We start from the raw sequence: 18,482 nt of genomic DNA on the forward strand, positions 1-18,482 counted from the left end.
TGGCTTGATTCTAATGGGCTGAATGCCATCTCCTGTATTAGAAAACTTTAGAACAGATAACAGGCAGTTTGGCCCTTCTAGTCTGTACTGAAACATCATTCCATTAGTCCCATTGACTTGCACCCATCCAATAACCCTCCAGACCTCTCCCATCCATGTATCTATCCAATTTATTCTTAAAGCTTAAGAGTGAGCCCACATTTACCATGTCAGATGGCAGCCCATTCCAAACTCCCACCACTCTCTGAGTGAAGAAGTTCCCACTAATGTTCCCCCTGACCGTTTCCCCTTTCACCCTAAATCCATGAGCTCTCGTATTTATACCTCCCAATCTACTCGCATTTACTTTATCTATTCCCCTCATAATTCTATAAACCTTCCCTCATTGTTCTATGCTCCAAGGAATAAAGTCCCAACCGTGTAATCTTTCCCTGTAACTCAACTCCTAGTAAATCTTCTCTGCATTCTTTCAATCTTACTGATATCTTTCCACTAGTTTGGTGACCAGAACTGCACACAATACTCCAAATTTGGCCTCACCAGTGTCTTATACAACCTCACCATAATATCCTAACTCCTGTACTCAATACCTTGATTAGGAAGGCCAAGAATCAAAAAGCTTTCTTTACAACCATGTCTACCTGTGACGTCACTTTGTGTCTATATTCCCAGAACCCTTTGTTCCTCAGTGACCTATCATTTACTGTGTATGTCATTCCTTGGTTTGTCCTTCAAAAATACAAAACCTCACCCTCATCTGCATTAAATTCCATCTGCCATTTTGTTGGTGTGAATCCCTCTGCAAGCTTTGAAAACCTTCCTCTCTGTCTACAACAACTCCAATCTTAGTCTCATCAGCAAATTTGCTGATCCAATTTCCCACATTATCATCCAGATCATTAATATAGACAACAAACAACAATAGTCTCAACACAGATCCCTGAGGCACACAACTAATCACAGTCTTCCAGTCTGAGAAGCAATCATCCACTACAATTCTCCGTGTTCTGCCATTCAGCCAATTTTAAATCCATTTTACAACTTATCCTTGGATACCTAGAGTCTGAATCTTTTGAGCTATCCTCCCATATGGGACCTTGTCAAAGGCCTTACTTAAGTCCATGTAGTCAACATCCACAGCCTTTCTTTCATCTACTTTCTTGCTAACCCCCTTAATGGAAAAAAGATCTATGCAGCAGAAATGTGGTTTCTCAGAAGAATGCTGTGCATATCATGTATGGACAGGATTACAGATGAAGAAGTTCCACAAAGAACAAAAACAAAATGTACATTACCTAAAAGAATCAGAAAACAGCTATCAAAATTCTTTGGACACATCATGCGAAGAGATACATTGGAATATTTAGTCACAATTGGAAAGCTGGAAGGAAAAAGAAGCTGAGGCCGACAGAGAATGAAAATGATAAATGGATTAACATCATGATTGGAAACAGGGAAGCAGCAACTGCAATTCAGAGGGTGATAGACTGTGATGGATGGAGAGACATGATCACCCACTCCAATCAGCAAGGAATCTGAATGAATGAACCTCCTCAGAAAACTTTAAGATTCATTAAACACAACCAACCGCACACAAAGCCATGATGACTAACTTTAATCAGCCCTTGTATATCCGATCTCTCAGAACACCCTCCAATAATTTAACTATTACTGATGACTGGCTCACTGGCCTGTAATTTCTTAGTTTACTTTTGGAGCCTTTTTAAAAATAACGGAACAACACGAGCTACCCTCCAATCCTCTGGCACCTCACCCATGGCTCAGGACATTTTAAATATTTCTGCCAGGCCCCCTGAAATTTCTACACTTGTCTCCTTTATGTCAAGGCCGGGGGATTTATCTACCTTTATTCACTGTCAGGCAACAATTACCTCCTCTTTAATCTCAATATGTTCCATGCCATTCCCTTCCTTCTGTATGTCAGTTTCCTGAATAAATACTGATGCAAAAAAAAAACTGTTTAAGATCTCCCCCATCTCATTAAGCTCCACGTATAGATGACCACTCTGATCTCGGGGACCATTTTTTTTCCCTTACTATCCATCGACTTTTAACATACTTGTTGAAACCCTTTGGGTTGCCAAAGCAACCTCATGCCTTCTTTATGCCTTCCTGATTTCCTTAAGTATTTTCTATACTCTTCTAGTACCTCATTTGCTCATTGTTGCCTGTGCTTGCTATACACCTCTCTCTTCCTTTTAACCAGATTGCTAATATCCCTTGAAAACCAAGGTTCCCTCTGCCTGTTAACTTGGCCTTTAATCCTGACAGGAATATGCAAACTCTGCCCTCTCACCATTTCGCCTTCGAAGGTGGACTGAACGCATCCTTGCCAGAAAACAATTTATCCCAATCCACTCTTCCTAGATCCTTTCTCATTTCCACAAAATTGGCCTTTAGACAATAGACAATAGACAATAGGAGCTGGAGTAGGCCCTTCGGCCTGTCGAGCCTTCAGTGACCGCCATTTCACAGATCATGGCTGATCACTACTATCAGTACCCCTTTCCAGCCTTATCCCCATAACCCTGAACTCCTTTGCCCACAAGAGTCTTATCTAACTCTCTTTTGAACATAATTAGCGAATCTGCCTCTACCACCCTCTGTGGCAGAGCATTCCACAGATTCACACTTCTCTGGGTAAAAAAATGTTTTCTCATCTCCGTCCTAAAGGGCCTACCCTGTATTCTTAAACTATGCCCTCTAGTCCTCGTCTCCCCCATCACTGGGAACAAGTAATCCGACTTCACCCTGTCCATCCCCCTGATAATTTTGTATACCTCAATCATGTCCCCCCTCATCCTTCTAAACTCCATCGGATACAAGTCCAGTTTTTCTAGCCTTTCAGCATATGTCAACCCCGCCATCGCTGGAACTAACCTTGTAAATCTGCGCTGCACATCCTCTATAGCTAGTATGTCCTTCCTCAAAATTGGAGACCAGTACTGGACGCAATACTCCAGGTGGGGTCTCACCAGGGCCCTGTACAACTGCAGAAGGGCGTCTCTGTTCCTATACTCCAATCCCCTCTTTATGAAAGCCAACATGCCATTTGCCCATTTCACAGCTTTCTGAACGTGCATGTTAGCCTTCAGTGACCGGTGAACAGATCCATTTGCTCCTCCCCACTCCCTAGCTTGTCTCCATTTAAATACTACTCAGCTTTCCTATTATTGCCCCCAAAATGGATAACCTCACATTTGCTCACATTGAACGTCATCTTCCATTCAGCAGCCCAAACCCCCAACCTGTCCAAGTCCCTCTGCATTTTCCTGACATCCTCCTCACACCCCACACCGCCACCCAGTTTAGTGTCATCTGCAAATCTGCTCATGTTATTAATAATCCCCTCATCCAAATCATTTACATAAATTACAATTTACAATTACAATTACAAATTACAATTTAGAAACTCAACTCGAGACCCAGACCTTGTTCATAATTAACTTGAAACGAATGGCATTATGCTCACTGGACCCAAAATGTTCCCCTACACATACTTCAGTCACCTGTCCTGTCTCGTTCCCTAATAGGAGTTCAAGTATTGTATCCTCTCTTGCTGGTACCTCTATATATGGATTATAAAACTTTACGAAACACATTTGACAAACTCCAAGCCATCCAGACCTTTAACGGTTTGGGAGTTTCAGTCAATGTGTGGAAAGTCAAAATCTCCTACTGTCACAACTTTTTATTTCTTACATCGGTCTGTTATCTCTCTGACTATTGAGAGGCCTAAAATACAACCCCATCAATGTAGTCACACCTTTCCTGTTCCTCAGCTCCATGTTATGGCTTCTGTAGATGAGCCCTCTGACTATTTTCCTTGACTGGTAAAGCCACTCCTCCCCCTTTCATCCCTCCCCCTCTATCAAGTCTGAAACAACAGAACCCCGGAAAATTGAGCTGCCAGTCCTGCCCCACTTACAACCAAGTCTCACTTATAGCAATAATGTCATAATCCCAAGTGCACCCTAAGATTGTCTGCCTTTATTACAATACTCCTTGCATTGAAATAAATATACCTGAGAACATTTCTATCATGTACAAACCTTTGATTTGTCTATACACGCAAACCTCGAATAACATTTATCCTCCTCCACCTCACTATCTGCTCTAACATTCTGGTTCTCATCCCCCTGCCAATCTAGTTTATACCCCCCAGAAGAGCACTAGCAAACCTACCTGCAAGGATGCTAGTCCTCCTCCAGTTCAGATGCAAACCATCCCATCAGAACAGGTTCCACTCTCCCTGGAACAGAGCCCAAATGTCCAGAAACATGAAGCCCTCTCTCCTGCACCATCTCATTACCCATGTATTTAGCTGCATTAACTTCCTATTTCTAGCCTCACCAGCAAGTGGCATGGTTATCTCTCCTGAGGGCACAACCCTGAGGTCCTCTCCTTCAACTTTGCACCTAATTTCCTAAACTCTTCTATCAGGACCTCCTTACCCTTTCCTACCCACATCATTGGTCCCTACATGGTCCACAACATTTGTCTCCTCACCCTCCCTCATGAAAATACTGAGAACTCGATCTTAGATATCGCAGACCCTGGAACCAGGGAGGCAACAGGCCATCCAGGATTCTTGATCTCTCCCACGGAACATCTTATCTGTCCCCTAACTATCGAAACCCCCATCACTGCTGCTCTCTTCTTTTCCCTCCTTCCCTTTTGACTGAAGGGTCCAGACCTGGTGCCAGAGAAGTGACCACTACAACCTGTCCCTTGTAATTCGTCCCCACCAACAGTATCCAAAAGTGTACACTTATTGTTGATGGGAATGACCTCAAGGGAATTCTACTCCTTCCATCTCCTGAAAGTCACCCAGCTACTTGCCTCCTGACTTTGGGCCTGACTGTCTCCCTGAACCTCCTCTCTATTACCCTCTCTGCCTCACAAATGCTCCAGAGTTCCAACTCCATTTCCCTAACTCAGTTTGTCAGGAGCTGCAGCTGGCTGCACCTTTTGCAGATGTGCTGTCCCAGATTTTCCACATCCAGCAATCTGAGCAATTCATTGCTCTTGCGGTCCTACCTACTCTTAATATCAATCCGAGATATTTATCCCAAGGCCGCCCTGCCAAAGCCTCGCTCACTCATCGCTGACCCACTGAAGGCCACCCCACGGAAGCTTTGCTCATTCACCACTGACTTGCTGAAGGCCACCCCTCCGAAGCATCACTCACCGCAGAACTGCCTGCTCTGTAACCTTGCACCTGCTCAGTCGTAACCTATGAGTTGCTCTGAGTAGGAAGCATAGATAGCATGTAAAGTGACCATCATGCTTATTTAAGGTCAATCGTACTCCCTCGGGCTTATGGAAACATTTGCCCTAACAAATTTCTTTAAATCTTGAATTATGTGTAGCTGATTCCACTAACACAGAAATAAAGGAATTGTATTTTGGGTCCATTTGTGTCTCTCTCCAAGTCGGACAAGTTGGTTATTATTATCTTGTGCTTTATTGAGGTTTGATTGGATCAGTTGATGTTTTTCGCACCATTATTTCAGTAGTGTTATGACTTTCATTAAGGCACAGGACTCTGAAGCTGGTAGATATAAAGGTCTTTAATCACCGTGACAAGATAGCATTCTCTGGTGGTCAGCAGAATCATCCAAATTCAAAGTACATTGAGTTTCATACTTCTTAAACAAACTTAATAATAAACAATTGAATCTGTGTCAAAGGCTATAGTTTCCAACTGAACTTTTTAACATTTTGAGTGTAGACAGGCAACTTAGCAAAATTACATATCACAATGTGGCCACAACTGAATGAATGCCTCTGAATACTCAAGTATTCAGAATACCAACACCAAAAATCAACTACATGTGTTACAAGTTGAGGGGTGGCTCCTTGGATATACAAACAACAAGAATATGAGGTGAACAAACAGACATGTCCTAAACTTGATGAACTAAATGTGTCTTTACTCATGAGTTAATGCAATATCCCATACCCATTTGGTTGTGATAGCAACTTAAAGTTTAATACTAGAGATGGTCATTGAGCTCAGCATTCGAGCTCCAGTGAGGGCCAACTAACATTTACATTTACTTATGGTGTTCTCCTGCATAGTTCCAATGGTACAGAATAAGGAATGCCTCATTCCAAATCACTGGTTCTATGGTCTTATACTTATGTATGCAACAATAAACTTTTGTCATCATTTCACTTCAAAGGCTCAAATAACAATTACAAATTTATAATAGCAATCAAATATCTAAAGATCGAGAAAGGCTCTCTCTCCATAAATGAATATTCTTTTTTCTCTGTAATTTGCATAAGCAGATTGACAGATTGTACATGCTGAAAGAAATTAAATATTTTAATTTGTTACTTCTGCTCTTTCTGAGAAGGCATTAGGGTCTCATGCATTTGAGCTTCTGGGCAGCTGTTTCTTCCTGGTCATTGTGCTACTTTTTGCAGTTCCAGTCTGAAAAATAAACCCCAATTACTTTTAGGATAAGGATTCTTCCATCAATCGTTTCCATTTTTTCCAGTGAAAATCAATGCAAGGCTTGATATCTCAAGCCATTACTAGTAAAGGATGTTGAAATACTCATGAGATAAACAAGAAAACCTGCCGAGGCCGTTGTCCAGTGCAGTAGAAAACCTGCCGAGGCCGTTGTCCAGTGCAGTAGAAAACCTGCCGAGGCCGTTGTCCAGTGCAGTAGAAAACCTGCCGAGGCCGTTGTCCAGTGCAGTAGAAAACCTGCCGAGGCCGTTGTCCAGTGCAGTAGAAAACCTGCCGAGGCCGTTGTCCAGTGCAGTAGAAAACCTGCCGAGGCCGTTGTCCAGTGCAGTAGAAAACCTGCCGAGGCCGTTGTCCAGTGCAGTAGAAAACCTGCCGAGGCCGTTGTCCAGTGCAGTAGAAAACCTGCCGAGGCCGTTGTCCAGTGCAGTAGAAAACCTGCCGAGGCCGTTGTCCAGTGCAGTAGAAAACCTGCCGAGGCCGTTGTCCAGTGCAGTAGAAAACCTGCCGAGGCCGTTGTCCAGTGCAGTAGAAAACCTGCCGAGGCCGTTGTCCAGTGCAGTAGAAAACCTGCCGAGGCCGTTGTCCAGTGCAGTAGAAAACCTGCCGAGGCCGTTGTCCAGTGCAGTAGAAAACCTGCCGAGGCCGTTGTCCAGTGCAGTAGAAAACCTGCCGAGGCCGTTGTCCAGTGCAGTAGAAAACCTGCCGAGGCCGTTGTCCAGTGCAGTAGAAAACCTGCCGAGGCCGTTGTCCAGTGCAGTAGAAAACCTGCCGAGGCCGTTGTCCAGTGCAGTAGAAAACCTGCCGAGGCCGTTGTCCAGTGCAGTAGAAAACCTGCCGAGGCCGTTGTCCAGTGCAGTAGAAAACCTGCCGAGGCCGTTGTCCAGTGCAGTAGAAAACCTGCCGAGGCCGTTGTCCAGTGCAGTAGAAAACCTGCCGAGGCCGTTGTCCAGTGCAGTAGAAAACCTGCCGAGGCCGTTGTCCAGTGCAGTAGAAAACCTGCCGAGGCCGTTGTCCAGTGCAGTAGAAAACCTGCCGAGGCCGTTGTCCAGTGCAGTAGAAAACCTGCCGAGGCCGTTGTCCAGTGCAGTAGAAAACCTGCCGAGGCCGTTGTCCAGTGCAGTAGAAAACCTGCCGAGGCCGTTGTCCAGTGCAGTAGAAAACCTGCCGAGGCCGTTGTCCAGTGCAGTAGAAAACCTGCCGAGGCCGTTGTCCAGTGCAGTAGAAAACCTGCCGAGGCCGTTGTCCAGTGCAGTAGAAAACCTGCCGAGGCCGTTGTCCAGTGCAGTAGAAAACCTGCCGAGGCCGTTGTCCAGTGCAGTAGAAAACCTGCCGAGGCCGTTGTCCAGTGCAGTAGAAAACCTGCCGAGGCCGTTGTCCAGTGCAGTAGAAAACCTGCCGAGGCCGTTGTCCAGTGCAGTAGAAAACCTGCCGAGGCCGTTGTCCAGTGCAGTAGAAAACCTGCCGAGGCCGTTGTCCAGTGCAGTAGAAAACCTGCCGAGGCCGTTGTCCAGTGCAGTAGAAAACCTGCCGAGGCTGTTGTCCAGTGCAGTAGAAAACCTGCCGAGGCTGTTGTCCAGTGCAGTAGAAAACCTGCCGAGGCTGTTGTCCAGTGCAGTAGAAAACCTGCCGAGGCTGTTGTCCAGTGCAGTAGAAAACCTGCCGAGGCTGTTGTCCAGTGCAGTAGAAAACCTGCCGAGGCTGTTGTCCAGTGCAGCAGAAATCCTGCCGAGGCTGTTGTCTAGTGCAGTACACAGAAGTGCTGAAGAAATTCAGCAGATCATGTACCATCCACAGGAAGTAAAAGGCAGTCAATTTCAGGCTGAGCCTTCCTGAAGAAGACTACCTCTTACTTACTTACATGACTTGCTTAGTTTCTCCAGCACGTTTTCATCCTGCATTGTTACACACACTGCAAAGTTTAATGGAATAATTATTAAAAACAAATATTTGGGGATCTGTTGAAGTGAACCAAGTTGTATAATTAACTGCCTGAGGTGGTGTAAACAATTCCAAGATTGTCGTGTTTTCCCTTCTGTGAAGCTTTGAGCAGAAATGAAGACACCAAGTTTACTGAATGAGCTGTGAATAAGAAGCATCATTACTCCCCTCATGGGAAGTAATCAGAGCTGTGTACACAGCTGTACCACAGAGTAAAGGAAGTGGGGTAAAACCTACTGGTGGGATCACTAATTCCAAATGCCCATCCAAGTCTAACACAGGTTAATCCCTGAAGAGAATGCATCCATTTTACTTAGTCCATCATAAAACCTATCAGCATAAAGAAGGCCTTGTTTTAACCTTTTTAGTGGAGTATTTCGTCCATACCAATATCCATCTTGCCCATTCTGAAGTACCTACCTTGTGACCTCTGTATTCATCTAATAACCTGTAACTATGTGCATTAAAAATCTATTTCCCAATTTCTGCCAACATCTGCTGACAGCTATTGTTTGACTGAAGCTTCACTGGTTGGCTTTTTGAAATGTTGTTAAAATGTTGTTAATTTGTGAATTTGGAAAATGAATGTTGACAAACTGAATCTCAGGATTTCAGATCCAAGACTGATATCTCAGCCATACAACAGTTGAACATGTGAATTATCTTTGAAAGATTTGACTCAAGGACAAAGCAAGATGTCCATCTAAAATGGAAAGAAAACCTGCTGTCAATATTTCTAGAAATATCCTCTTCAAGCCTCCTATTCTGCAATTTGACCAATGTACCAGCAATTTAGGATTCAGGAGAAACTTGTAAAGTTTACAATATAGATCTTCTGATGTTCAGATTCTTTAATTTAAATCAATCCTTAAAACTTTTTATTAGATGCAAATGACTAGAAAAGGGCACATTCTTAAACAACACACAAGATATACACAGTTGAGGAAATGAACTCTGAGTTAAGGATCCCATTACACTTCCCATGAGATGCAAATGTAGATTATTTATGCTATTTCTTACCTCTTCGTGGCAATCTCTCTACCTCCTTGAACTAGGTATTTCTCTCAAAGGTGATAGATAACTTGCATGTTTGATTTTATTGTGGTGTTCACTGAGTGAAAGGGACTTCAACATGTCTGAATGGAAATGTCATAAAAATGGCTAAAAATTTGGGGAGGAGTCACGTGATGGAGTAGTGGCCGGACGGTGAACTCCAGCCCTCTCCAGAAAAGTCGGGAAAAACAAGAGAAAATACAAAGGCACAGAAATACAAGTTAAAGAAAAGTGAGTATAAAGGTGGAAAGAAGATGGAGACAAAAGGAGAAAAATCAAAATCAACGGAAAGAAGAGAGGAAGAGAAGACAACGGAGGAAAAAGGTGAAGGCCTTACCTGTCCGAAGAGGCCCGCTGTGGAGAGAAGACCCCACTACCTCAGGTCGGTAGAAAAAGAACTACAACAATGGCTCACAGAGCCGAGTAAAAGTGCGCAACCGCGCATGCGCGATGCGCATGAAAAAAAACACACCGACGGGAGGGGGGACCAGCTGGGGAGTCGATCTCCACAGCCGGCAACGACAGCTGCAGAACACCTGCAGCAAGAAGAGACCACAGAAGACAATGGAAACAAGAAAGAAGAGGAGGAAAGGGCAGCAAAGAAACAACAGATGGCCAACCCAGAGGAAGAAGAAGAGGAAGAGTACAGTGAAATAGAAGAAGAAAAGAAAGGCAAGTTAAAGGTTGTACTTTCTCTTATTAAAGGATACATGGAGTCATTTAAAGAATGGCAAACACAGGAATTCAATGATTTAAGAAGAAGAATAAACAACACAGAAAAGAAAATAAATAAAATGGATATGACCTTAACAGAAATGGGGAAAAAAATGGACAAGATGGAAGAACGGGCAATAGCAGCAGAAATGGAGGTAGAAGACTTAAAAAAGAAATTGGAGGAATCTAATAAAAAAACTAAAGAGACACAAGAATTACTAGCCCAAAAAATAGATATAATGGAAAATTATAACAGAAGAAATAACATAAAGATAGTGGGCCTTAAGGAAGATGAAGAAGGCAAGAATATGAGGGAGTTTATAAAAGAATGGATCCCTAAGGCCCTAGGATGTCCAGAACTACAGCAAGAAATGGAAATAGAAAGGGCACATAGAGCATTGGCCCCTAAACCACAACCACAACAAAAACCAAGATCTATTGTAGTAAAATTCCTAAGATATACTACAAGAGAAAAGGTACTGGAGAAGACAATGGAAAAAGTAAGAGAGGGCAACAAACCACTGGAGTATAAAGGGCAAAAAATCTTCATTTATCCAGATATAAGCTTTGAACTCCTAAAGAAGAGAAAAGAGTTCAATACAGCAAAAGCGATTTTATGGAAGAAAGGATATAAATTTACACTGAAGCATCCTGCGGTATTGAAAATATTTATTCCAGGACAACAAAACAGACTATTCTCGGATCCAGAAGAAGCTCGAAAATTTGCAGAACAATTACAAAAATAGACTGAGGGATGAAGACGGGTAATGAGAGCAAAAATGATCACGATTGATATGTATGTGGGAAAAGACAAAAATAGACTGAGGGATGAAGACGGGTAAGGAGGGTAAAAATGACCACGATTGATATGTATGCGGGTAAAGAGGTATAAGAGTGAATAGAGACAATGGGCATATGTGAAAGTATCTGTAATTAGAGGAAAACATAGAGAGTATAGACAAGAATTAATAAGGGAAGGTAATGGAATAGAGAGAATAAGGAAGGAATTAAAAGAGTGACCTTTGTGACATATAAAAAGCGAAATCTTTTCTGGGGGGGCTGGGTGGGGGAAAAGAGCGGTCACTGCAAAATCAGTTGACGCTTGCGAGTGGATTCGCAAATCCAAATGGAGAGGGGAGATGTGGTTGTCCGACAAGGGATAAAGGGCAACTCAGGAGGGGAAGGGGAGATTGGGGATAAAGAAGATAGAAATAGGAGAATAAGGAAAATGTTGGATGTTGTAGGAATGTTGTCTGGTAAAGAGTTGAAAATAAGAAAACAGAAATGGAAAAGGAGGAAAGGTAATGATGGAAAAACGGAAAGAGAAGATAAACAAAATATAAAATGGCTACGCTGAACTATATGACTCTAAATATTAATGGAATACATAACCAAATTAAAAGGAAGAAACTACTAAATTTACTGAAAAAGGAAAAAATAGATATAGCATTTGTCCAAGAAACACACTTAACTGAATTGGAGCACAAGAAATTAAAGAGAGATTGGGTAGGACATGTAACAGCAGCATCGTATAATTCAAAAGCAAGAGGAGTGGCTATATTAATTAGCAAAAATGTGCCATTTAAAATAGAAGAGGAAATAATAGATCCAGCAGGGAGATATGTTATGATAAAATGTCAGATATATTCAGAGCTTTGGAATCTACTTAATATATATTCACCTAACGAAGAAGATCAAAAGTTTATGCAAGATATCTTTTTGAAGGTAGCTAATACGCAAGGGAACATACTAATAGGAGGGGATTTCAATCTGAATTTGGATCCAAATATGGATAAAACGGGGAAAAAAATTAACAGGAAGAACAAAGTAACCAAATTTATAATTAAATCAATGCAAGAAATGAAACTTGTGGACATATGGAGGAAACAAAACCCAAAAGAAAAGGAATACTCATACTACTCGACTAGACATAAAACATACTCAAGGATAGACCTATTCCTGTTATCAGCCCACATTCAAGGGAGAGTTAGGAAAACGGAATATAAAGCTAGACTATTATCGGACCACTCACCCCTGTTATTGGCAATAGAGCTAGAGGACATCCCTCCAAGAATGTATAGATGGAGATTAAACCCCATGCTACTTAAAAGACAGGATTTTAGAGAATTTATTGAAAAACAATTAAAAATGTACTTTGAAGTAAATACGGAATCAGTGGAAGATAAGTTTATACTATGGGACGCAATGAAAGCATTCATTAGAGGGCAAATAATAAGTTATGCAACCAAGATGAAGAAGGACTATAATCAGGAAACAGAGCAGTTGGAAAGGGAAATAATAAACATAGAAAAAAAATTAGCAATAAAGGAAGATACAACCAAAAGAAGAGAATTGGCGGTTAAAAAAATAAAATATGAAACATTACAAACATATAAGGTGGAGAAGAATATAATGAAGACAAAACAGAAATATTATGAACTAGGTGAAAAAACACACAAAATCTTAGCATGGCAGCTTAAGACAGAGCAAACTAAGAAAATGGTATTGGCAACAAGGAAAAAAGACAAACAAATTACATATAATCCAAAAGAAATTAAGGAAAACTTCAGAGAATTCTATGAACAATTATACCGAACCGAAAACGAAGGGAAAGAAGGGAAAATAGATGAATTTTTGACTAAAATTGAACTACCAAAACTACAAATAGAGGAACAAAATAAATTAACAGAACCATTTGGAACAGTAGAAATACAAGAGATAATAAAAAATTTACCAAATAATAAGACACCAGGAGAGGATGGACTCCCAATAGAATTCTACAAAACATTTAAAGACCTAATAATACCGCCCCTCCTGGATGTAATCAACCAGATTGATGAGACACAAAACTTACCAGATTCATGTAAAACAGCAATAATTACAGTGATACTAAAACAAGGGAAAGATCCACTCTCACCAGCGTCATATAGACCAATATCTCTGCTAAACACAGATTATAAGATAATAGCTAAACTATTAGCAAACAGATTAGCAGAACAGGTACCGAAAATGGTAAATTTAGACCAAACTGGATTTATCAAAAAAAGACGCACAACAGACAATATTTGTAAATTTATTAACTTAATTCATGCAGTAGAAGGAAATAAAGCACCGGCAGTAGCAGTTGCTTTAGACGCAGAGAAGGCCTTCGACAGAGTAGAATGGAATTACTTGTTCAAAGTATTGCAAAAATTCAGTTTACCGGAGAAGTTTATTAATTGGATTAAAGCATTATATGAGGGACCGTTAGCGAAAGTGACAGTAAATGGACATGTATCAAAGCAATTTAACTTAAGCAGGTCAACGCGGCAGGGATGCCCACTATCACCATTATTGTTTGCGCTAGCTATAGAACCACTAGCAGAATCGATAAGAAGAGATAATAATATAAAAGGAATAAAAATAAAAGACAGGGAATATAAAATCAGTCTGTTTGCGGATGATGTGATAGTGTACTTAACAGAACCAGAACTATCAATAAAAGAACTATATAAGAAATTTAAGGAATATGGAGAAGTGTCGGGATACAAGATAAACGTAAATAAAAGTGAAGCAATGCCTATGAATAACGCGGATTTCTCAAAATTTAAGGAGGAATCCCCATTCAGATGGCAAACGCAGGCAATAAGATACCTAGGTGTGCAAATAAACAAAAATCTAGGCCAATTATATAAACTCAATTACAATCCACTAATGAAAAAATTACAGGACGATTTAGAGCATTGGAAAGAGCTACCACTAACACTGATAGGAAGGATAAACTGTATTAAAATGAACATTTTTCCAAGGATACTATACTTATTTCAGGCATTGCCAATACAACTGACAGAAAAATTCTTCAAAGAGTTAAAGAAAATAATAAGGAGATTTTTATGGAGAGGGGGGAAACTGAGGATAGCACTAGATAAATTAACAGAATGGTATAAACAAGGAGGCTTACAATTGCCAAACTTCAAAAATTATTATAGAGCCGCACAATTAAGGTACCTATCAGATTTTTATCAAACAAGGGAAAAACCAGACTGGACGAGACTAGAATTAGATAAAATAGGGGAAAAGATACCTGAACACATATTATATAAATGGGACGAAAAATTGGTACAACATAGAACTTCTCCAGTATTACACCATCTCCTCAATATATGGAAGAAGATTCATGTAGAAAGAAATAAAATAAATTACCAAATACCAAAACTAATATTGACGCAAAATAAGCTACTCCCTTTTACAATAGACAACCTTGCCTTTAGAAAATGGGAAAAAAAAGGGATTAAAAGAATAGAAAATTGTTTTTCAGGAAGTAGATTCTTATCCTTTGAACAAATGAGAGATAAGTACAATATAACTGGAGATCTTCTTTGGCTTGGCTTCGCGGACGAAGATTTATGGAGGGGGTAAAAAGTCCACGTCAGCTGCAGGCTCGTTTGTGGCTGACCAGTCCGATGCGGGACAGGCAGACACGATTGCAGCGGTTGCAAGGGAAAATTGGTTGGTTGGGGTTGGGTGTTGGGTTTTTCCTCCTTTGCCTTTTGTCAGTGAGGTGGGCTCTGCGGTCTTCTTCAAAGGAGGCTGCTGCCCGCCAAACTGTGAGGCGCCAAGATGCACGGTTTGAGGCGTTATCAGCCCACTGGCGGTGGTCAATGTGGCAGGCACCAAGAGATTTCTTTAGGCAGTCCTTGTACCTTTTCTTTGGTGCACCTCTGTCACGGTGGCCAGTGGAGAGCTCGCCATATAATACGATCTTGGGAAGGCGATGGTCCTCCATTCTGGAGACGTGACCCATCCAGCGCAGCTGGATCTTCAGCAGCGTGGACTCGATGCTGTCGACCTCTGCCATCTCGAGTACCTCGACGTTAGGGGTGTGAGCGCTCCAATGGATGTTGAGGATGGAGCGGAGACAACGCTGGTGGAAGCGTTCTAGGAGCCGTAGGTGGTGCCGGTAGAGGACCCATGATTCGGAGCCGAACAGGAGTGTGGGTATGACAACGGCTCTGTATACGCTTATCTTTGTGAGGTTTTTCAGTTGGTTGTTTTTCCAGACTCTTTTGTGTAGTCTTCCAAAGGCGCTATTTGCCTTGGCGAGTCTGTTGTCTATCTCATTGTCGATCCTTGCATCTGATGAAATGGTGCAGCCGAGATAGGTAAACTGGTTGACCGTTTTGAGTTTTGTGTGCCCGATGGAGATGTGGGGGGGCTGGTAGTCATGGTGGGGAGCTGGCTGATGGAGGACCTCAGTTTTCTTCAGGCTGACTTCCAGGCCAAACATTTTGGCAGTTTCCGCAAAGCAGGACGTCAAGCGCTGAAGAGCTGGCTCTGAATGGGCAACTAAAGCGGCATCATCTGCAAAGAGTAGTTCACGGACAAGTTTCTCTTGTGTCTTGGTGTGAGCTTGCAGGCGCCTCAGATTGAAGAGACTGCCATCCGTGCGGTACCGGATGTAAACAGCGTCTTCATTGTTGGGGTCTTTCATGGCTTGGTTCAGCATCATGCTGAAGAAGATTGAAAAGAGGGTTGGTGCGAGAACACAGCCTTGCTTCACGCCATTGTTAATGGAGAAGGGTTCAGAGAGCTCATTGCTGTATCTGACCCGACCTTGTTGGTTTTCGTGCAGTTGGATAATCATGTTGAGGAACTTTGGGGGACATCCGATGCGCTCTAGTATTTGCCAAAGCCCTTTCCTGCTCACGGTGTCGAAGGCACAAGAAAAGTGTAGAGAACAAAACAAAGGACTCTAACTGGAGATACAGCGCTGGCATATTACCAACTGAGATCCTACTTGAAAGATAAATTAGGAAGCAACTTGAGTTTACCAGAGGGAAGTAACCTTGAATATGTGATTACAGATACAATGTTAATCAAAAGATTTATAAAAATATGTATATTAAACTGCAAGAAAAGGAGAATGAGGAAACAAATGGTAAAACTAAACAAAAATGGGAACAAGATTTAAATATAAAGATAAAAAAGGAAACATGGGAGAAGTTATGCTCTGGAACGATGAGAAATACAATAAATACGAGGCTGCGTATGATACAATATAATTGGTTACACAGACTATACATTACACCGCAAAAGTTAAATAAATGGGACCCAACAGTATCTGATAGATGTTTTCGATGTAAAAAAGAAAGGGGAACAACAATTCATGCAATCTGGACATGTGAGAGAGTAGAAAAATTTTGGGATGATCTCAATCAGATATTAAATAAAATAACAGAAAACAATATACCAAAGAATCCAGAGATCTTTCTCCTAAGTAACATAAAAAATAAAGAATTTGGAATTGACTTGGAAGATGCACAAAAAAGATTTGTCAAGATAGCCCTAGCCGTAGCAAAAAAATGTATTATGTCAACCTGGAAATTGGAAGATAATTTGAAAATACAACAATGGTATATAGAAATGAATAAATGTATTCCATTAGAAAAAATAACATATAGTTTAAGAAATAATATTGAAATATTCGAACAAGTATGGGAGCCTTACATTAAATACAATAGCGAAAACCTACCGGGAACAAACATTACCTAAGTTGATGGAAGGAGAAGAAAAGAAAAGAATGGACTCAGTAGAATTTCTGGTGTATTTTTGTTGAATGACAACATGTCTAACTGAATTAATGCAACCTAGATTGTATATCTAAAATGGATGAGAGGGGGGGGGTGGGGGGGTGGCTTGGGAGGAGGGAGGGGGGAGGGAGAAAAAGTCACTGTAAATGTGTGGAAAAGAAAAAGTGTATAGCATGGCTATTGTGATTTATGGTGTGAAAAATAAAAAATTAAAAAAAAAAAAATGGCTAAAAATTTCATTTAGAACCATGACCTACATGCTTTTGCTTTTTGATATGGTGTTTTTTGGAAAATAATTCGACAGGATAAATATCACAAGTAGTTTCATCTCACTTGTCAATAATAGCAGGGGAGAGGATCTTAGAAAGAGAGTTAGAAGAAAGAAACGACAAACAAAAATCTCATAAATCACTGTCCTCATTAAAATGTATATACTGGACAAAAAAATCTCACTGAATAGGATGTACTTTGATAAGTTATGCTGTAAAACAGACATAAATGATTTTAACACATTTAGTTCCGGTCTCACCAAGGAACCAAGAATTTCTTTCGATATCAGAAGGGGCAGGTAGCTTTGAGGAAACAGGGAGTCTGCAGATGGACTTGGATGGGTTGGGAGAATGGAGAATGAAGTGGCCAGTGGAATACAGTGTCAGGAAGTGTATGGTCATGAACTTTAGTAGAAGGAATAAAGGCATTGACCATGAGGAGAGAATTCAGAAAGCAGAAGTCCGAAAGAACCTGGGAGTCCAAGTGCAGGATTCCCTAAAGGTTAACTTGCAGCTTGAGTTGGTTGTAAGCAGGAAGATGAGTGTAATGTCAGCATTCATTTCAAGAGGACTAGAATATAAATGCAAGAATATAATGCTGAGACTTTATAATGCATTGGTAGGCTGTGTACCCCATATCTAGGGAAGGATGTGCTGGCCTTAGAGAGGGTCAAGGGGAGGTTTACAAGAATGATGGTGGGGAGGACAGGATTAACATATGAGATGTGTTTGACATCTGAGACTGTACTCAGTTGTGTTTAGATGGATGAGTGGGCATTTCATTATAAGCTACCGAATATTGAAAGTCCTGGTTAGAGTGGATATGTTTTTAGTGGTGAGTCTAGGACCAGCCTCAACATGAAAAGCAGCAACACGATAATATGTCAGATGCTGGTGGATAAACTCGCATGGACTCAACCCTCTCTTTTCAACTGGATTCTGGGCATCCTGATGGAGAGACAACAGTCTGTCCAGGTTGGCAGCATATCCTCAAGCCCTATTAAGCTGAGCACTGGCACACCTCCGAGCCCTGTGCTCGCGCTACTCCTGTTCATGAATCATGACTGCACTGCCAGTTTCAGCTCCAACAGAATAATCACCTTGGCAGATAATAGAGCAGTAGTTGGCCTCATTAGCAACAAGGATGAGTCAGCTTACTGAGAGGAGGTTGAAAGGCTTGTAAAATGGTGTGAGGAGTACCATCTGGGTTTTAATGTGGACCAAACAAAAAAGAGGATTCCACTGTGCATCAACAGTTCCATCATGGAGAAGAGTGAAGAGCACAAAGTTCCTTTGCGTGCACATAAGGGGCCAACCCATCTTGGACTCACTTCTCCTCTTCATTGGTCAGGAAGGTGCAGCAGTGCCTACAGTTCCTAAGGAGGCTGAGGAGGACAAGGCTACTGGACCCCATCTTGACAATCTTTTCCAGGA

Source organism: Narcine bancroftii, chromosome 6, assembly GCF_036971445.1.
Source record: "Narcine bancroftii isolate sNarBan1 chromosome 6, sNarBan1.hap1, whole genome shotgun sequence".
Taxonomy (NCBI): domain Eukaryota; kingdom Metazoa; phylum Chordata; class Chondrichthyes; order Torpediniformes; family Narcinidae; genus Narcine; species Narcine bancroftii.